The sequence below is a fragment of the Eubalaena glacialis genome, chromosome 17 (genome assembly GCF_028564815.1).
Source record: "Eubalaena glacialis isolate mEubGla1 chromosome 17, mEubGla1.1.hap2.+ XY, whole genome shotgun sequence".
Taxonomy (NCBI): Eukaryota; Metazoa; Chordata; class Mammalia; order Artiodactyla; family Balaenidae; genus Eubalaena; species Eubalaena glacialis.
In genome coordinates this window covers 64,721,271-64,744,303 of record NC_083732.1, presented here as the reverse complement: position 1 = coordinate 64,744,303, position 23,033 = coordinate 64,721,271, and positions in this window count along the sequence as shown.

Genomic DNA, 23,033 nt, shown 5'->3' with positions numbered 1-23,033 from the left:
TGGGAACAAACTTTCATTTCTGGCATAATTAACACAGGGTAGCATTCTTTATCCTCCTTGAAGCAACTATCATGATAAAGAATTATGCTAGCATAGGCATAGACCTATTTTTTATGTTTATAGAAATAGTCATTTTTAGCCCTTTTTGGACACCCACTGTAGCCAAGATAAAGAGAATCTTAAGCTGTTATTCATCATTCCAGAATTGTATGTTTGATTTGCCATGGGAATCAAAGGAGAAATAATTATTTAACCCTTGTTTACCTTAATCCCTTTACCATTTCATTGAAACTCATGTTTTAAAACCTAATTTATATACTGATAATTCTCATGTTATATTCCCTAAGTGTCTCTTTCTTTCCAACTGCTTGTTGAACATCTCCATTTAGATGCCTAGTAAGCACCTCAAACTTAGCATGACCAAGGTAAATACCTCTCTTCGCAACCCCTGAAACTTCCTCTGTCATCTCGCATTCAGTTAACGGTAATTTTGTGGGTTGCTTAAGTTGGTTATTTTCTTCCTCACACCACACATTGATCCATTGGCAAAACCAAATGTAATACTCTTATAATCTCTTATAATATATCCGGATTATGAACATTTTACTGCTACTGCCTTGTTGAGATGTTTGCATTTTCTCATCTCTGTTACTGTAATGGCCTTGAACTGGTCTCTTTGATTTTGATCTCACCTTCTTAGAGTCTATTTCAATACAGCAACAAGAGTGATCTTTTTCTTTTTTTAATTAATTTATTTATTTTTGGCTGCATTGGGTCTTCGTTGCTGTGTGCGGGCTTTCTCTAGTTGCAGTGAGCAGGGGCTACTCTTCCTTGCGGTGCACGGGCTTCCCATTGCGGTGGCTTCTCTTGTTGTGGAGCACGGGCTCTAGGCGCAAGGACTTCGGTAGTTGTGGCTCACGGGCTCTAGAGCGCAGGCTCAGTAGTTGTGGCGCATGGGCTTAGTTGCTCCGCGGCATGTGGGATCTTCCCAGACCAGGGCTCGAACCCATGTCCCCTGCATTGGCAGCTGGATTCTTAACCACTGCACCATCAGGGAAGTCCCAAGAGTGATCTTGAAGTATGAAGTCAGACAATGTCATTCTTCTGCTTTAAATTCTCCAGTACCTTCCAATCTCACTTGAAGTAAATCCTAAATCTTTACAACATCCTACATGGATCTACATGATCTCCTGATCTCTATTATATTTCTGACCTTATATTTTACAACCATCCTTACTTGCAGCATTACAGCTCCAGATCCATGAATGTGCCAGGTATGCTGTGACAGGTTTTTTGTACTTGCTATTTCTCTGCCAGGAATTCTTTTTCCCCAGATATACATGAGGATCTCCACATTGCCTTCAGAACTTTGCTCAAATATCTCCTTTCTCAACCATTTTATCAATAACTTATAAAAATCAGCTCCCCACTCACTTCATGACCTATTTTCTCCCATGTTTCCTTTTTCTTTTTTCTTTTTTTTTTTTTTTGTCTTTTTCTCTATAGCACTCATCAGCATCTGACATCACATGTATGGTAGAATATATTACTGTTCACCTACATCTGGGGTCACTCACTGTAAAACAAAACCAGTGCATAAATGCTCCAGCATCCTGTTACTTCAAGGAGACAATTCCAGTAGATAATCTGGATGCTTCTGAGGAGGTGCCAGCAGAGGCAATGCAAATCCCCACTGCCTGGAGCAGCCATCGCTGTAGGGCCCTTTCATATTAGCTTTTCCTGCTTCCCTGACTCATTATCCCCACTATGCTGACTTTCTAAACTACCTGAAACCAAGTCTTTATCTCAGGTTCGGCTTTTGTGGGAAACCAATCTAAGATATCATTATCCTGAATTTTATATTAACTTCTTTAATTTTTTATAGTTTCTACAACCTATCAGGAGAGTTTTATACATTTCCACTTAACTTAGAATGACATGGTTGATTTGGCTAAAGAAATGTGAATGAAAGCTTCAAGAGTCAGCATATGTTTCACTGCACCCTCCTTTTCTTCACCCAAGACAAGCAGAAATGTAGCAGAAAGAGGCTGCTCTGTCAGTCTGGGGTCTAGAGTGAAGGCCATGTGAAGCACGACTATAGCCAACCATGACGGATATGTAACACAGAAAAAAAGATCCCTTATAGTTCTTAGCTGTAGAGTTTTGGGGGTTGTTTGATACCACAGTAGCAAAACCTATTCTCTGCTCACTGATGGAGCTTATAATTTACTTAGCTATGTACTTACTATTTGTCTCTACCTCATCATAACATAAACTCCATGAGGTAGGGAACTTTGCTTTTCTCTTCCCTACTAGATGTCTTCTACCTAGAACAGTGCAAGGCACATTGGACATATTTAAAGTTATGTTGAAGCCTCATCAACTCATTGTCCCTCAAACACAACTCCCACATATGAAATTTGGTCACACATTTCCTCTAACTCAGAGGTTTTCAACTACTGAAACCCTAACCCAGTTAGGGCTGCCAGATACAAGATGGTCAATTAAATTTGAATTTCAGATAAACAACAAATAATATAGAACATACTTAAATTTTTAAAATTCATTTTTGTCCAAAATTCTAATGTAACTAGTGTCCTATATTTTTATCTGCTATAATATTTATCTTTATTTGCTAAATCTGGCAACCCTACCTCCAGGTGCCATTTGTCAATATCTGGAGACATATGACAATAACCACACACTAGGAATTAATTGGGCCACAATATCAATAGTGCAGAGGTAGCAAAACCCTATGATCTGGACTATTTTCTGGTTCCTTTCTATGTATCTGATTACTATGCACTATCCTTTGCCATTTGTCTTAAATATAACTGGTTCTAATAAGCTCTTGTTTCCCTTTCAGAATTTTATTTACCCATATCATTCCTATATTTTCTTTTAATCTTAGGTAGCTTTCCCTAGATATTTATAAGTGGCGTAGAGTCAAAGCCCCCAAATTTTCTAAGATATCTGAAGGCACACAAATAAAAAAACTATGTTTTTCTTTATATCTAAACGATCTAAGATGATGCCCTGTTTACTCAAATATTTGATACATATTGAATGAGAGAGTAAATAAATAAGGACAACTCTGGGCAGATTTGTGAATTCCAGTGCAATACTACTTTTGTTCTGGGTCTGCCTAGCCATTGTCAGCCTACTTCTTGTTGCCTAAGAAATGCAGTTATTCTATTGCCAGTTGAAATCATATAATGGCAGGCATTCTCCTTTGTACTCTTACATTTACCCGGTCTATTGTCTTCCCTAGATAGAAAAACAAGTGTTTAGCATCTTTCTATTGTATTACATAAACATTTTTACCTGCGAGAGAATAAGGAAAGAAATAAGGAGAGAGATTTCAATTACAGGATCTTTCAAGATGCTTGCCAATATGAATTTTAATTAAAAAAAACACTCAGCCGAAATCCATGCAATATTTTAATTAAATGGAGGACATTATTTTAAAAATTAAGTGCATTTTTATCTGCAGTCCCACAACATTGCTGATTTGTTTTTTTTGTGGGGGGGTGTAGTGGGGAAGGGTCTGGATTTGGGCCATTTTAATATGATTCTTGAGATGCATTTTTTTCTGAGATGAAGCTAAAAACAGTTGAGACTCTCTTGAGAGAACTTTGAGCTAGATTAGCTACAAAACTTACTCTGATTTCAGTAAAATATTTAAATCTACATATGGATATAGACACACATATATATCTATGATTGGTATATGTGCTTTGGCTATGTATACACTATGCATCTTATGCTACTTTTCAGTAAGTATTATAAATATTTATATGTACTATGTACTTTCTATATCTTGTTTTAAAAAATAATGAGAATAATATGAGAATAAAGGCAAGTAATTTTAAAAACAGGTATTTTATGGGCATTTTGCTATTACTAACAATACTACCAGAATGTACAAATGCCTTGGTTGAAAGATATAGAGAGAGATATAAAGAAATGTGAATATATGCAAAATAAAGCCATTTTGAATGGAAACCAGCAGATACTAACATATTCTTATTCCTTTCAAAACTGAAACACAACCACCAAGATGGGATGAAAACTTAAGTGAATAGTTAAGTATTTCTTAGCAGTAGGAAAAATTTAGAATCTATAAGAAAACAAAGTTGTAATGATTAATAGTTTTATAAGCACCCATATTGTCCACAAAAATAAGTGTATCAGTCCAACTACTACATTGTCAATTTCAGTGCAGTTTTCCATTTTATTTCTCTTGAAATGCTTTAGTAGGCTTAATTGTAGTTTTGCTTCCCTGGGTAATAGCTTTCTTTCTTCTTTCCCTAGTCAATCCTGCTTAAATTTTTCTTTAAATATATAAAGAACAGCTACTGGTGAAAGCTAAATTTACTCTGACTTTGTGTTTTATAAATGATAATAAAATCCCATTTACTTCTTTATCTTCATAGTAAATTAATTAAATCAGTTATGTTTTCTCTAGAAAAAAATATATCAAAGATCATGATCTTCCATAACTAAAAAAAATAGAAGACTTCTGCTTTTGGGAAGATATGTTGGCATAGACATACTTTTCCTTATTCCTCCTGCTAAGTACAAATATAAAACCTAGACATTATATGTATATAAAACAAACATAAGAAGACACTGAAAGATGGATAGAAGATAATTCAGTCAAGGAACTCAGGAACAAATAACTAGTATCCAGACTAGGAATGGATAAAGTTGAAAACCAGGAAACTCTAACAGAAAAAGAAAAACAAAGCCCCCAAAAAGCTGGTAAAAGGACCAGAAAAGGGACAACTTAGTAAGAAGGACAACTTTTGGAAAATTGTCTAAACTAGAAGAGCATACTAAACCCAAATCAAGAGGAAATGAAATCATGGTGATAAAGATAAAGGGAAGACATCAATGAAATTGAAAACAGAAACATAAATAGAAAGTCAGTAAAACAAAGAGATGGTCTATTGAGAAGATCAATAATATTGACAAACTTTTAGAAAGATTGATTTAAAAAAAGAGAGAAGACACAAATTACCAGCAGTAGAAATTTTTAAAGGGAGCAATCATTATAGACCTTACAGACATCAAAAGGATAATAAGGGAATAAAGCAAAAAAAAAGTCTACACACTTAAATTTGATAGCTTAAACAAAATAGGCTAACCATTGAAAAACACAAAGTACCGCAATTCACCCAGTATTAAATATATAATATGAATAGCCCTAGAGCATAGAAAATACACCTCCAGGTCCAGATGGTTCACTGGAAAATTCTTCCAAACATTTAAAGAAGAATTAACATAAATTCTATATGATCTCTTCCAGAAAATAGAAGAATAGAGAACCATCTCCAATCATTTTATTAATCTAGTATTACCCTGATACCTAAAAAATACCAAGACAATACAAAAAAAAAAAAAAGAATAAAACTACAGACCAATATCCCTCATGAATATAAACACAGACATCCTTAACAAAATATTAGCAAGCAGAATTCAGCAATATATAAAAAGTCATACACTATATCCAAGTGAGCTTTATTTCCCAAGAATAATGCAAGATTGGATCAATATTCAAAAATGAATCAACATAACCATCCTATTAATGTGCTTAGGAAGAAAAAAATCACATGATCATATTAATTGATACTGAAAAAGCATTTGACAAAATTTAACATTCATTTATGATTTTAAAAAAATCTCAGCAAACCAGCAATAGTGGAAACTTTCCGAATTTCATAAAGAACATCCACAGAATACTACAGCTGATAGTTTATTTAATGGTGAAAAAATAAATGCTTATACTTTTATATCAACACAATAAATATCTCTACTGTCACCATTCAATTCAATACAATGTTAGAATTTCTAGCTAGTTCAATGAGACAAGAAAATAAAATAAAAGGCACACTGATCAGAAGGAAGAAATGAAACTATATTCCTATTTGCAAATGGCATAGGCATCTACGGAGGAGAGAAAAGGAAGGAAAGAAGGAAGGAAGGGAGGGAGGGAGGAAATGAAAAAGGAAGAAAGAAAAGATTCTCCTACCATGCATAAATGAATTCAGCAAGATCACAGGATACCAAATAATTATACAAAAAACTGTATTTATATATATCAGCAATGAGCACATGAAACCTAAAATTAAAAACACAATAACATTTACAGTCACTCACATACCCAACATAGGATTAGAATTTAGGATACAGAAAGAACTCTTTAAACTGTAAGAGTAAACAAACCAGTTTAAACATGAGCAACAGACATGAAGAAATAGTTCAACAAAGAAGATGTACAGATGATGGAAAGTAAGCACATGAAAAGATATTCAACTTCAGTAGCCATGAGGGAAATGTACATAAAGACACATATGAGATATTACTCTATACCTATCAGAATTACTAAAATAAAAAATAGTAACAACATTGCATACTGGAGATGGCATGGAGAAACTGGATCATTCATACATTGTTGGTGGGAAGGTAAAATGGTATAGGTACTATGGGAAAAGAGTTTGGAAGCTTCTTAAAGACAAAACAAAGCAAAATAAATAACCAAACCAAACAAACAAACAAAAAAACTAAACCTGCATCTACCATGCCATCCAGCAATTGCAGTCCTATGCATTTGTCCCAGGGAAATAGAGTTATTCAATACATATGCACAAAAACCTGCTTGTGAATGTTTATAGCAGCTTTATTCATACTAGTCCAAAACTAAAACAATCCAGATGTCATTCAGTGGTGAATAAACTGTAGTACATCCATACCATGCGACAATATCCAGCAATAGAAAGGAACTATTGATGTATACAACAATATGAATTAATCTCCATAGAATTATCCTGACTGAAAAAAGAAAATCTCAGAAGTTTACATATTGTATAGTTCCATTTATATAACATTCTTAAAATAACAAATTATAGAAATAGAAGACCATATCAGTGGTCAATTTGATGGTTGACAAGAATCTACTTATATTTTATGTTGTAAGGCATATTAATGATCTTGGATTCTATTTTTTTTAAGTTTCTTCTCTCTTCTTTTAAACCAATTACATTTTTTACCAGCAGTTTTGAGGTATGATTGACAAATTAAAATTGTATACATTGAAAGTATGTGATGTGATTTTTTTTCTCTTCAGTTTCTTATCCATAACCTCACATAGTTACCTTTTGTATGGGGAGAATACTGGAGACATACTCTCAGAAAATTTCACATATACAATACATCCTTATTAACTATAGTTACCATATTGTACATTAACTCTCCATAATTTATTCATTGGATTCTATTTAAATACAATGGAATGCCACTGATGAGTCATAAGATATTAAGGTCTATATGAGAAGACAGACTTTTTCAAATAGGAAAGTATTCAATTGTTTCCATGAGAGGAACTAAAGAAATGCATGAGGAACACAGAAGATTCAACTAAATTTTGTCTAACTTTTAATTGTGACAATGACCACATAATAACCTTAATATGCCAATCCGAGGCTCATGGCACCTCACTAAGTATTTTACACTAAATTCAATGACTTGCTTGTTCAGTTAGAACAGGAAGAAATAAATTGTAAACAATCAGTAGGATAAAATGAGAAGGAAAGCCCCGATGTGAGAAGGTGATTTTATCTCATAGAACTGACCTTTTCTCAGGAGTATGCAAGGCCACAAAAAAGAGATCACGGTCTCAGTGGGAAAACATGCAGATACATCCCATTTGGACAACAAATGCATTCTAGAGGCAAGAAAGATGACAGGGTAATTAGGTGAATATGTATCCATATGTATATATGGATAAATAGTTTAAACAATATATATGTATTTCCAGGACTTCAGTGATTAAAATAGAATTGAGGAGCCGAGCTGCTCGTCAAAAAAATCTCTCTCTGATCTTTAAAACCCAAATATAAGTAATTTTACAGTCTTTACCTCACCTCATGGGGGGAGCTGCCCCCACTCCCACCCTGGACTTGAAGTGCAGCCAGTGTATTTGGGTCTGTAAAGGCAGTTGCCATCTTAGACTCAGCCCCTCCCCGGCCAGTCATGCTCTTAGGAATAGCTACAATCCTAGTGCAACCACCTTCATAAAGAGACTTCTTTTTACCTGGATCTTTCTGCCAACCCTTCCTCTGGAGCCTCCATGGAGACTTTATTATTGGGAGGAAAGGGAAACCTTGAAGACACTTTTCTTCTGTGCCCTCAATATAGTCAGTACTTTTCCACTGTGTTGATTCACCTGACCCTTGACCTAAGCTCCTCCCCTGTTCCATGTTCCCCCATGGATTGCTGTGAATGCCATTCCATGAGAAGAAATGGAATAGGGGAGTTTAGCCTCTTGCTTACAGTATCACAGTAAGTGATTAAAGGCTCAACTATTACTTCATTTGGCTTGCTTTAATTGGCTGCTTCCAACCTGGCAGGTCAGCTCTCTCTCAGCTAAGCTGAGCTCATGACAGACTTTTATTTTATTTCAGTCAGGTTTAATCTCTATCCCAGTTTAACATAAATTTTAAATGTGTGGGTTTTACTGTTTTAAATAGATTTAAAATATATTTTAATCCTCTAGCTCTAACATAGGTGATATTTTATTACTTGATTTATTACCATAATAAATAAGACATTTTCTATCTCCATCATTATGATGCTATAATATGCCATATTTATTATTTCTAATATATAGTAGAACCTTTTAGAATATTGGCTTTGAAGTGATAGCTGCCAAGTTTTAATAAGAATTATATGCAAACCCCATCTAGAAAACCATAAAAAGGATGAATATCATTTTTATATATTAATACCAATTTCTTTTTGTGGGATGGCTGCCTGATTGTTAGAAATTTGTTTAAGAAAATCTCAAGTGCATTCCAGATCTTTCACTAAACTCTTTGGCACATTATAAAAGGGCATTAGGTGTTGCATGGAATATTCAGGTGATTTTATCTGCTAAATTTTTTTAAAGTCAGTGAAATATCATTAGGTCAAAATTTTAGGTCATATTATATGCACTATATGCTTATCTACCTAATGATGGCTGGTTTTCTCTCTACTATCCTGAGTGATAAGGATCTAGGTCTTTTAATATATGACTAACGTGACTGAGAAATTATAATGTTCATTAAAATTCTGGCTTTCAATAAGAGTCATCTCATCTCAGTTGTCCCAATACTTAATATAACGCTTGGCGCAGTGTAGGTATTTAATAAATATGGATTGAATAAAATAATTTAAAATCATTTAATTTATTAGTTGATTATATCTTATTAGAGATCCAAAGCAAACAGGTAAGGTAGATGTTGGATTCTTGGAATCTGTAAGAAAAATCATAAAACTAAGTTGTACTTCTAAAGTTCTAAATCCTGTGCAATTTTGCTCCAACAAATTTTGTCATCACAATGTTTAATTAGGCAATTAGCACTTTCTATACAAAGAGCTATCTCTGAAACAAGGATGGGGGCAAATGTTGACTCTAATGGAGGTCAGGGTTCTCACTGAATTTTATCATTGGAAGAAGAATCTGGATGGGTATCTTGGAAGTTAAAACAATATATTACACACCCATGATTAGCCAGAAAGATAAGTAACAAAGGTAACACTTTGAGAAAGCATTATTCCCCCCACCCAGATCATTATTATTGCTTAAAAACTTCATAAGAAAAAAATGAACTCTCATTTCATCTGCATTACTGGTAACTGCATGGTGTGGTTAAAATTACATCACATAGCTAAAGCCTTATCTATAACATAAAGGAGATTGGAAAGACCAACAAAATTTAGAAAATATAGTTATCTTATACATTTCTTAAAAATATTAATGTTTGTATTTTTCTAATAATAGCCATGTGTATGCATATAGACAAAGATTTTTCTTACTACCAATGTATGTTAAGAATATTATTCTTTCAAAACAGAATATATTCCTAAAGTAAGATTCAATATAAATGTAGCATGTATATCTCATCATCAATGGTTACTGATATTTTAGATAAAGAAATGATAAACAGATAGAAATATTTTTAAAATATAGAAAAAAATCAGAAACTTAGAATTAGGTATCCATACCTCTTATTTATCCTCAACAGTACTCGTTTGTTAATTTACAACCTCAGGATTTCCCTGGGCTGAAATCCAAAACTGGCCCCCATACAAGGAGGGCAAGGGGGACCTAAGAAAGCGGCAGACCACTCCAGACTGGTAGGTGGTGTAAGCAAGGTCTTGCGTGACCACAAGGTGAGTAGGTCTCTGTACCCATCCTCCAGAATCTTAAAATCTTATACAGAGGCCTTAACGCGGTCCAGTCAGGTATTCAATCCACATGGTCTAAACAACACATTATTCCCTCAAAACTTTGTCCTTGAAACAGCTGCTAGTATGGGACTAGTAGGTGGAATGTACATCCCAAGGACAAGGGATAGGGGTGAGGAGACTCCAATTGCCCTGGGCCAGCTCCTGGCTCAACCGGCAGTCACATCCTCTCAATGACCTCATCTACCATCTCTGGATTCCTAAGCAGCTAACCAGCTTCATAATAGAGAGCTTTCTAGAGAATTATTGTTAATTAAAATTACAACAGCAGAAAAGCTTTTAGAAGTCGATGTAATAAAGGTATTTGATAAATATTAATTGGAAAGCAAAGTTTTAGAAGATTTTAGCTGAAAACACTTCAAAATGTTTAAACCAATTTTCTAAAGTAACTGTTTTTTAAACTGGCTTCAAATTCTGCTTTCCAATATTTTTGGCTGATATCTAAAATCCACAAGTCCTATGAGCTCTCATCCTATAAACAAATTATCATAACTCAAAATGAGTAGTATGACTAAACACATGTAACCTAAATATAATCCTGAGGAGAGAGAATTCTTCTATAGTGTGGCTATTCCCTCATGTTCTGCACAGTTCAGTTTTGGTCATAAGTTTTACGATCCGTGTTGATACTTGGAGGGCATCATAATATAGATCAACCAAAAAGCACTGAGAAATGCATTTTATATTAAAAAAAAAAAGAATAGACTAACATACAAGTAGTCAGTAAAGGGATAGTTACAGATAAAATACACACAATAAATACTGCATGATGCGCAACGAGTTTCTCATTCCAATAAATCTGTAAAAACTTTAAATTGTTTCTATTCTAGTTTAGTCAGAGGTGCCTTAAAATACTCTTGCAGTAAGGAAGGACTAAGAAAATAAATACATGTGTAGCTATATAGGCAGAGATATAACTAAGTAGACTGGCTCTGTACAGCTCCTCACTGTTCTAAGTTAGAACGCTAGTTATTTAGTAACATTTAGTACTATATATTACTAGTATTCGTCATACTAAATTCCAAGTATTATTGCTACTAAATAGTTCAAGTATTAGTACTGATATTAGTGCCTATCTTGTTGAGAAGCCTGCTCTACCCATATTAGCTTTGGATACTGTACATAGAAGCCGTATTTCAGGCAAATCCATCCTAACATCTCATCCATCCATTTTTATGTGATGTGGTTACAGAAGGGCAGAGGACAGATAGATGATGTTTTTCTTCTACAAATTGCAGAAAATACTAAACTCTACTGCTCTTGTTTGATCTTGCTGCAAGTTTACTTTAAGTATGTTCTTCATATTTGAGACAGTATGTCTCCACGAATATCATTTGCAAGATGCGTGCATCAAACTGCCATTAATCCCAGTAATGGATTGTCTTTCTTCTGACACAGCTCTTCGGCTTTGCCGTCTCTCTCTGACCTTCTCTGAACACAATCTAACCACCATCTTAATATGAAAATTGTATTTTTTTCTCCTATTGGATGGAAGAAAATTTTCTATGTTAGTTTACTCAGATAAAATTTCTCCCATTCAGTAAAAACAATGAGTCTACTTATGAAAAACTAGTAAGCATTTCACCTTATGACAGCATCCCTAGGCTTTAAGTTTAACAACCTTGCGTATAATAGCATGTAGGCTACCACAATTATACAGATGATAATAGCTAACTTTTATTGAGTGTTTACTCAACGAACAGTTCTTTGTACCTAACACTCGATCTGCATTTTCTAATTTTTTGAAGTGCAAAATACAGAATTTGGCAGACATTTTACTTTTGGGGGTGTGGCTGTTACAGAGAGGAAATAAGGATAAAGTAAAAATGACAGAAAATTAATGGACATATTAAGTTTGAGATTTTTGTATTTCCCTTTGAAATAACCTACAGTCCAGTTGGTAGGTACACATTTCTGATCCAAAAGCACGTCGATTTTAGTTGAACACATTAGAATAGTAGTTAAGAGGGACAAGTTGTAAATAATAGAAACACATTCTGTTGTTTAAGAAAATAAAGTGAATGTATTATAAGAAAACATGTATTTATCACAAAAATCAGGACTTGAAGAAATATCAGAAAGCCAAGAAACACTGTGTTTCTATATCTCATTTCTTTCTTGGCATCTGCTAAACTACTTCTCGCTCTGTTCACCGGCTCCTTCTACCTCTCCATGCTCCTGTCAGGATTTGGTAACCTTCATGATCAAAATTTGCCTGTTACTGTTCTGGTTAAAAACAAAACTAAATGGTTGCCTCTCAACTTTCAGTCACAATTCTGTTGAGAGAGAGAGAGAAGTAGTGAGAGAGGAGTTGTGCCAACTTAGATAGATATACAGTTTTGGTGTAATTAGATATGGCAAAAGAGGGGTACACAGGGTCACAGCTCTTCTTGGTGGCAGTAAGGGAGGGAAAAGCAGATTTCAAAGTCGAGATTCTAAGGAGGTGGGTGTATACTCTATACCAATGAGAACAAATATAATCACTGAAAAGAGCATGCTGAGAAAGACTTAAAAGCACTCAGGGTGAGCACCTGGGAACCTCTATAATTAAGGGGTAACAATAAGGATATGCAGAAATGAAAACCGAGAAAGAATGACCAGAAAAATAAAACTAGGAAAGACCAACAGGAAAACCAATGAGGGGATAGTTTCCAAAGGGTAAAAGTGGCAACAATGACACCAATCTAAAATGAAAATAGAGATCAACAAACAGCAAGCATTAGCAAAGTTAGTGATTGCAGTTTTAGTGGAACTAGGTGGGGACAGTTGTTGGATTGATAAGTTTAGAAAGAGAATGCCAGTAATGGAAATACAAGCAGTGAATAGAACACAGTCTCATGAATTGTGGCAGTTTAAAAAAAAGTTTGTATATTGAGAGTTTAACATTATTCACATTTTTTCGCAACTCTGCTCTCTTAACTGGGTGGAGGCAAGAAAAATAGCACTCCTAATCAAGAGTAATGAGCTGGTAAGAAGAATACAACAAAATTATTTGTGTGTTTATTTTTGTTGAGTCTTTTTTTTTTGAAATTCTGATTTGAAAAACAGGAGAGTTGGCTGAATAGCACTTAAGTACCTTAAAACTATAGATTATTTTACCTTTCATGGTATGCTTTTTATATATGTTATATACTCAGTCATCAAAATTATGATCTAACTGTAACTGATTTCTTATTTACACATAAGATAACTGAAATATAAGTCAATCAAAGTGACTTGCTCAGGTTACTTGATAGTAGAGAGGTAATAGGCACAGACCCAAATCTCTTTAGTCATATTTCAATTTCCTTCTTCAGGACAGAAAATCAAAATAATTCCATGCAACAGAAATATTAATGGATTTGTGATGAGCAACCTCTTCAAGCACTTCTGCAAATGGAAATATAGCGTGCTATTCCAACCACTAAATTTACTTCTAAGAGAAAGAGCATGAGATTGGAATTCCAACAGAACTGAACTTCACCACTTTGTGCCTGCGTGGCCTCAATGAAAGCATTCTATGTCTATCAACTTCAGTTTATGCATCTGTAAAATAGAATCCTGTTGCTTATCTCCCAAGATTTGCACCAGAGAGCCTGACACATAGCAGATACTGAATACATATTGTTGAATTGAATAGAGGCACAAATCATTAAAACACTAAACTTCCCTGCATGTATTACTCTCAAGTATCAATGATGCTAAGAAAAACAATTGACCAGATTAGGAAGATGAAAATGCAAAGACAATGTGGAGTGAAACTCACACATCTTTTTAATCACTTTAATTTACTCTACACTGCAGGTGACTTGCTAAACAAGGCACAGGTGTTGGCTTTAATACAGCCAATTAAAAAAGGAGTTAATGGTATGTCCCTGTGTGCGTGCTGAAAGCCATCCACAAGCAGTGTAGAGTTAGCCAAGTCTTTCACAAGTGGCTGAAGAAAGGAAATAAAAGTGCATCACAGTGCTCTGGAGACGCATACTGCAGAGAAAATTATCAAGGCAGCAATATCAATATGGGGTTTAAAAAGTCACTTAGAATGTACACAATTTATCAGAAGTCACAGCTATGAAGCCTCATTGTTATTTAATGCGCCAATGTCTTAATTTCATTCACCTGCAAAATGATTCTACTCCCCCTTTCTCACAGGCTTTGAGAAACATAATTCTCTCAAAAATGCTTTGGAAACCCATAATAATGATGATGATTTGGCAGCCAGCATCATAAAGAAATGGAAAAATGTTTTGAGGCTGGAATAACTAGAGTGAACAGAGAATAAAGTCTGAGGTTGGCTATGAAATGTGTCAGAAGTCGTCATTAATGTTATTGTTTTGAGTTAGTATAAATATGGGTTAAATTTGTCATTATGGCACTAAAATCGCACATAACTGTTATTGGATTCAATGGTGTTTTGCTCCTGTACATCTGTTGCATGCAGCTTGAATATATCTTTCCTACCCGATTGAGTTTTCATGATCATTCCTTTTCTCTATCCCATCATGGGAAACAGATGCAAGCTTGGGGTGCCTTTGCACTCTTTGCTCACCACCAATTCTTTCTTCCTTCAATAGCTTTTAGTGCATATGCTAGTATGGTCAGCAACTAGTGGTGCCTTAAAATACGTTTGCAATGAGGAAGGACTAAGAAAACAAATAGATGTGTAGCTATACAGACAGAGATACAACTAAGTTGATTGGCTCTGTACAGATCCTTACTGTTCTGAGTTGGAATGCTAGTTATTTAGTAACATTATTAGTACTAAATATTACTAGTATTAGTAGTACTAAATTCTAAGTATTATAGGTACTAAATAGTTCAAGTTCTCATCCTAGTGCCTATCTTGTTGAGAAACCTCCTCTACCCATATTAGCTTTGGATATGGTACATAGGAGCCATATTTTAGGCGAATCCATCCTAAACATCTCATCCATCCGTTTTTATGTGATGTGTTTACAGAAGGCCAGAGGACAGATGGATGATGTTGCACATGAAGGCATGTGCAAAAAACCCATGTGTATATATATATATGTTATATATATAGAAATTATAATCTAAGAATATTAAGGGATGATGAGTAATGCTAAATGATAATACAATAAATAAGGCGATATTTGCTAACGTTGTTGAATCCTTGCTGTATGTACCTAACTTGCACTTGCATCACCATATCTAATCCTCAATTCTATGAAGTAAAAGCTATTGACGTTTTATTTTTAGAGATGAGAAATTTGAGGCTTAAGGAAGTACCTGAGTGCTCAAGTTTACAAAACTTGCCATTCAACACACAGTACAATTCTTCCCCCAGTTACTATTAACAGGAGTCAGGCAGTGAGAGAAACCACTCATGAGAACTCAGTCTTGAGTCAAAAGCAGACATAAGAGGCAGGGAATTAAGATTTCCAGAGAATGGAGTGTTTAAGGGTGAAAACAAACACTCTGACCAGTTTCTCTCTCTTTTTTTTTTTTTCCTTTTAGAGACACATTTTCTCAAACTGTCTTGGGAATCATAATCGACAAAAGTTTGTATACCACATATGTGTTTTGGTTTTGAAACAGGTCTTTTGGAACAATACAACCTTAAAAAAAACAAAAAACGGAATGTATGAGGTCACCCTGTCTTTTCTCTAGAAACGTGTACTTCTGATTCAACAATTTCAACTCAGTCAGACAGTTTTATGATTAACACAATTTCAATATGATTCAAGTTGTCAGAAATATATATTCTATCAACCCAGAATGTACCTCTCTGCAAAATTCAGTCTTTGTCTTTTCCTTTATTTTCCTTTCTTGCCCTTCTCTCCCTCTTCTTTCTGCCTTCTCCCTCTTCTCTTCCTCTCTAATTTGGCTTTCTGGAAAACCAGTGCTGAAACTTATTAGTAAGTGGCTGTCAAATTCTACACGTGTGTGTGTGTGTGTGTGTGTGTGTGTGTACATAAACAAAACTACTCCTCCCCATTCCATGAAACCATGTAAATGTCAATGTCAGTGTTAGTATTAAAAAAAAAAAAAGGAAAGAAAGAAAGAAAAGAGTGGTGGGGGAGCAGTTCCTAGCAAAACTTATTAGACAACTTCCTAGTAGTGGACTCTTCCTTTTCTTAATTTTCTCAACTTTTGCTTAGTAAGCTGTTCAAGTTTTCTATTTTTTGCCTGGAAGCTATCGTATCAAATTTAACATATATTTTTAATGTTTTAGCAGGCAATTTTAGTTTTCTGACAGTTATTTGTCTACATTTAATATACATGTTTATAAATTATATTCTCTCAGACATGTCTTAAGAGAAAATCAATCTTTTAGAGTTAGTTGTCTAAGTTAAGGAGATTTTACAAATGGTAAATACTAAAACCCTTAAATAAACATAATCCAGTATCATAAATTGTTTGGATCTGTGATCGTGTACTACAGTGATTCCTGCTGTTTCACAAATGTAAACTTTTGCAGCGTGACTTCCTCCATTCTAGAGTACCCTTCCATTTTCTGTCTGGTAAAATCCTACTCAACGTTCAAGGTCTTGTTCAAATAGCCTCCTCTGTGAAGCTTTAATTTAATCCCCAGAGCATAATTAATAACTTTTACTTTGTAATCCCATTTGTTTTACTTAGAACTCTATTTATTTGACTCATTCTATTTTTTTCTTATATTACATGTCTGTTTCTTCAACTGGCTAATAAACTAACAAAGGGCATGGACTATTCCTATTCAACTTTACATCCAAGTGACAAACACTGGAGGCCCAGAAGTTTGATGAAGAAGCAAGAATGATATTTTAGGGAAGAATCTAGTGACTTTCTTGTGATAATGTGTATAAACTTCCACGAATTCCCTCAGTAGGAGAGACTGAAATCAGTCTTCCGGTATTTTTTGGTTTTGTTTTGTTTCTGATGTTTTGTTAAGAAAGGGCTAGCTAGAGAAAGAATGAATTCCTTGAATGGGCTATTTACTAGTTAGTGAACATATAAGCTTATATATAGCAGGTGACGTCTGAAAATATCTTCTAAATCAGGATTTTTAAATAACTGAGCAAAGATCAAGACTTTAGTGATTTTCATTCCTGAATATATTAAAATCATTAAAATTTCAAATTTAATTAATTCTTTGGATTCTTAAAAGGATTCCAGAAACAATTATTTTAAAATAGTTATAGATTTTCATTTTTAAATGTCATAAATTACTTTCAGAGTACTATCAGAATAGTAGAGTGAAAATATGTGTAGACACTAATTTTCTCCAAGCAAATCAAATTGATCCAAGTACATAAATAACTAAAATCATGCTCCACTAAACAAAAAAGAATCATCAGTAGTGAATAACTCAATCGAATGTGTGAATGGTTATTAACTGATTTTTGTTTTGTACATGAAAATAATGTTATATAAATATTAGTTACTAATGTGTTTGTTATAGACTTCAAAATTTAGGAATATTGTTAAATTACTTCTTTCAAAATGCAATAAAATCAATACGTCTATCTATAGCCATTTATATTATGTGCCACAGCTCTCTTCTGATAGAAATATAATTTCAAGTATAGCATCTCCTATCAAATGGCTGATACTTTAGTTCTATAATGCTGACATTAAAAAGTATATCATAAAATTATTATAAATGTTTTTGCAGAATTCAGGTAAAGGCAAGAAACATAATTTAGTTGTACTGGTGGGGGGATATCTGTACTCCTTATTTGTGTATCATGCATTAACACACAGGTGTTGCACGGCTAGCTAGGGAACTTCATCATAATACAAAAAGCTTAAGAATGGCAGTGAGACACATGTGGCAGTCATCAAAGTTTTCATTATCTCTGAAACATATTGACATCTTTTAATAGTGGTCCTGAGATTTACTGGTGTCACTTCCAATAAAATATTATTTGGCAAACTCAATTAAATTATTAACATAAATGATGAGACATCTTAATTCAGTGTTTAAATGATTGATATTTTAGGGGATTATGCTGTCAAATTTATTAAAATGTCTTGGGGGTTTCTCAAAGATGTATATGCTAATCTTTTTTTACTCAATTAGATTTAAATTTGATGTGACTTTCCTCATTCCTTCAGCATATTTACCAAATTTGGCTTATATGATTTCCACAAATACTTTCAAATCTAATTATATTTTCTTCAAAATATGAGCTTCATTGCTCATTGTGGTTTTCTTCAAAACATTATCATTATTTATTTCTCTCAAAAATTCAACTCTTACACAGCATGTTTGTATTTCCTAATACTGTCTTCATATATTCACCTTTCTAAGCAAAGGTACTTTGAAATAAAAAAAAGACATCCTTTTCATTCAAATTAATAAACATTTACTGATGTGTCAAGCAGTGGGATAGAAGCTTCGTATACAAGTCCTTCTTTCCCCTGGGGCACATATTCAGGCACGTAAAGAACTTCTGAAATTTAAAGTTGGCTGATCATTCAACGCTTAATGCATTTAGAAGATGAGATATTCTCAGTACTTAGATATTTCACGATAGTTGATCTAACTTATATGTTCCAGGACTGACGTGCACTTAAAGTCACATCATTTCACTGCATCCCCTTGTGCTTTTCTTGTTATGTTTAAAAACCACAATGATCTGACTCTTGTCAGCTTCTTCAGGAATAAATTGACTTTATTTACTCATTTTTCCTTCATCAGTAGGCAGACAAGAACATCATTAGACAATGCATTGACTAGGGACACGTCCTCAGTGTCAGGCTATAGAACCATTTTTTAATTTTATCTGTCTTTGGTTGACATATTGTTGGTTTTCTCTTGGTGTTCTATTAATTTACCACAGACTGTATTTGTTTTGCCAGAAAGACCGGGCCCTATTTTTTCCACACTGCAAGGGCATGGTCATTAGCATTTAGGCTTTTATAGGACTGACTGTCTCAATAACTTAAAACTGTATCAAAAGCAGTTATACAATAGGTGTTCCAGTCATTCAGCCGGAGTCTTGAATGCACTTGTTAGACACAGGTTCTAACCTTATCAGGAAAATAAGTTTAATTTATAGGTTTCATAAGATAATTGGAGAGCTAAACTTAGGAATGTAGATAGTGCTGTTTCTAACAATACCCCTGTCTCTATCTAGACAAGCACATGCTGATAAGGACAGCACGATCCTTTCCACACCATCACCACCAAGATTCTTTCACTTACCCTTGATCTTGAGTCATGTGTTGAAGATTCAAAATCCTTGGTGGATTAACAAAACCTAGATAATATGTTTTCACCCTTGCCACCAAAGGATAAGGATACAACATGTTCCTCTCAACTTCTGAAGAAAACTCTTTTTCCCTTTCCAAGAATCACACAAATATGAATTTTTCAAAACTAGGAAGGTGATTTAGATGCTGGGCATTTTGACTTAAAAGTGTCTATTATTAAAGCCCAGAGGCATATCTTGTCATTAACTTTCATAAAATTTATATTCCAAGCAGAGATGGGAAACATGGATTAATAAACCTAGATTTAATGTGTAGTCCCATCTTACTACGCAGTTTACAAGAAATAGGTCAGAGAAAGTATATACCACTTGCTGTAAAATCATGAAAGAGTATAAGAGTTTTGGTAACTTTTTAAGACTGCATAGCTAGTAGGTGCCAGAATGCAGTTTCACAACAGTCATTTTTATTCATTAGACCAGTAAACAAACCATAATTCTTCATATGGTTCCCTATGCTCTTATCTGATCTACAAGAAAGATAATGCTTGTTGTAACTAAGGAATATTTTTCATTTTTCAGTTCTTGTGTTTAGCAATAGCAAATTCAGACAAATCTAGATAAGGTTTGCCAACAATCATTCTCAGGCTATTTCTCAACTTCAGGTATTCTAAGCTTCTTAAATTGGATACACTGCAAATTATGATACATTTTTCCAAGTTTACCACAGTTGAGTAATTTATTGTGAGGCTGTGATTGCAATATCCAGTCTTAAATAATAGAATATGCCATGGGAAACTATTAGACATTTACTTAAAACTGCTGTTGATATTTTAACTCCTGAATAAAAAATACGATCTGTTGGGACTTCCCTGGTGGTCCAGCGGTAAAGAATCCACCTTCTAATGCAGGGGACGCAGGTTCGATCCCTGGTTGGGGAATTAAGATCCTACATGCCGCGGGGCAACTAAGCCTGCGTGCCTCAACGAGAGAGACCGCGTGCCTCAAAGAGAGAGCCCACACACCACAACTAGAGAGAGAAAACCCTCATGCTGCGACAAAGAGACCATGCGCCACAACTAAGACCCACCACAGCCAGAAAAAAAAAAAAAAAAAAATACAAACTGTTACTAGAAATTGTCTAACTAGCTATATTCAAGAGAAATCTATTGTCACTACAAACTCAAAACAGTTTCCAATATTATTTTTTTGTTATTTATATTCTAACATCAGTGAATAATAATGACTCTCCCTCTGTCAGTGAAGACAAACTTCAGTCTTTACTACTGAAAACGTTGAACACTGTTTAAGATTCTTGTCAATTTCAAGAGCTCAATTTATTTACTAAACTGACTGAAACGCTAGCAAATATAGACACTTTATGGCTTGAGAATGTAAAATGAAGTTTTAAGTTCAGTTCTAATTTACTGAAAATAAAGATGACTGTACTATTTAAATTACTGGGTTGTTGTGAAGAGTGAGGTAATTGATGTATGTGAAGCATCTAGCATTGGTCCTGACATATAGTAAGTACTTGGTATCTTAATATAGCTCTGCTGCCATGAAATTTTTCATTGAAAAGTGGACGTTAGTGTCTATTACAGTAACCCAAGTGAGGTATACCCCAGAGTACACTGAGCCTGGGTCAGTATAGCAGTACAGTATCAACTGTATCATGTTTCACCCTTAACCCTAATCTGTACAGGGACCACCTCATGGTGTCCTATAGCTGGAGAAACACAAGTGTATTCGGATATAAACAAAAGAATATGGAGGTTATGGCTCCTAGAAGATGACTTTGCCTATATAAGAACATCAAGGTGTATTCTATACAATGTGTTACATATTTATATGAGATGGGGAATGGGCATTTTAGGAAAAATATTTTTAATTAAACTTGTGGTTTAGGACCTTTCAACCATGTCAGTTTCTCATTCTATACATTAATTTTGTTTTGCATTAAGGTAAATTTATATACAATGAAAGGCACAGGTCTTGAGTGTGCAATCTTATCTGCTTTGACAAATGCAAATGCACCTGGAATGAACATATAAATCAAGATTTAGAAATTCATTTCATCACCCCAGAAATTTGCCTCTTGCTCCTTTCCAATCAATTATCCCCACTAGGAGGAAACCACCTCTTCTTCTACCTTTCTGCTATCATAGATTAATTATTTCTCCAGAGATTCATACAAGTAAAATTATACATATTATTTGTGCATGGCTTATTTTGTTCTACAAAATGTTTTGGAGATTATTCCATGTTCTTGTGTGTTCTCAGTAGTTTATTATTTTATTTCTGATTATTAATTTTCCATTATATAAATCTACACAAATCACTCTTTTGTTGAGATTAGGATTATTTCTAGTTCGAGGTTTTTATAAATAGAGATGAAAGAAACATCCTTGCATAAGAGTTTTCATAGCTGCAAATTGTTATTTCTCTTGGATTAACAGCTAGGAATAGAAATCCAGTGTCATAGGGTAGTTGCAGGTTTAACTTTATAAGAAACTGCCATACATACGATTTTTTAATTGGTTGTGCCATTTTATACCTCCACTACCAATATTTGGTCTTCTAATTTGGCCATTTGAGTGCATTTAAAGGCTTATAGAGCTGTGATTTCACTTTGCATTTCCCTATTGACTACTGGCTGTTGAGAAGTTTTTCCTGTACTTATTAATCACTTCTATGCTCTTTTTAATAAATAAATAAACACCTTTTAAAGTCTTTTGCAAAATTCTATTGACTTATGATATTTTTTTGATTGCATGAGTTTATATTCTGGATATAAATTATTTGTTAGATACGTGCATTGCAAACATTTTCACCTAGTTTGTGGCTTATCTTTTCATTTACTTAACAGTATTTTTTAATAAGAAGGCATTTAACTTGGATGAATAGCAAAATTTTCTGGTTTTTGTTCATAGAAAATGCTTTTGAAGTCATCTTTGTGAAAACTATTAGTGCAAACATTTTCTTGTATGTTTTCTTTCAGAAGCTTTATAGCTTTAGTGTTTATGTCCATGACCCATTTCAATTTAATTCTAGTATGTTGTGTAGTATAGGAGTTGAAGGTCATATTTTTCTATATATTTATTTGACTTTCTCAGTTTACTTGATGAAGAGATTTTTTTCTTCTCCACTGAGAAAGATCAGTTTACTTTGTTGGTCAAATTCTCATTTATTCATTTGTCTATCCTAATGCAATACCATATGCTGTTGATTACTGTGATTTTATATTGACCTTGAAATCAGGTAGTATATGTCCTCAAATTTTGTTTTTCATTTTCAAGATTGTGTTTGCTATCACAGACCCCTTGTATTTCCATAATAAGGAAATCAACTTTTGAATCAACTTTTCAACTTCTATTAAAACAATAATGTCTTACAACTTTTGTTATTGCATTGAAACTAAAGAACAATCTGGGAAGAACTGATATTGTAACAATATTATATGTTCCAAAATATGATTATGGTATAGCTTCCTATTTATTTTATGTTTCCTTTATATTCTCTCTGCAATCTCTTGTAATTTTCAGCACAAAGCAAAGTTTTTACTCCAATTTGGTTAATTTTATTTCTAATTTTTTAATGTTT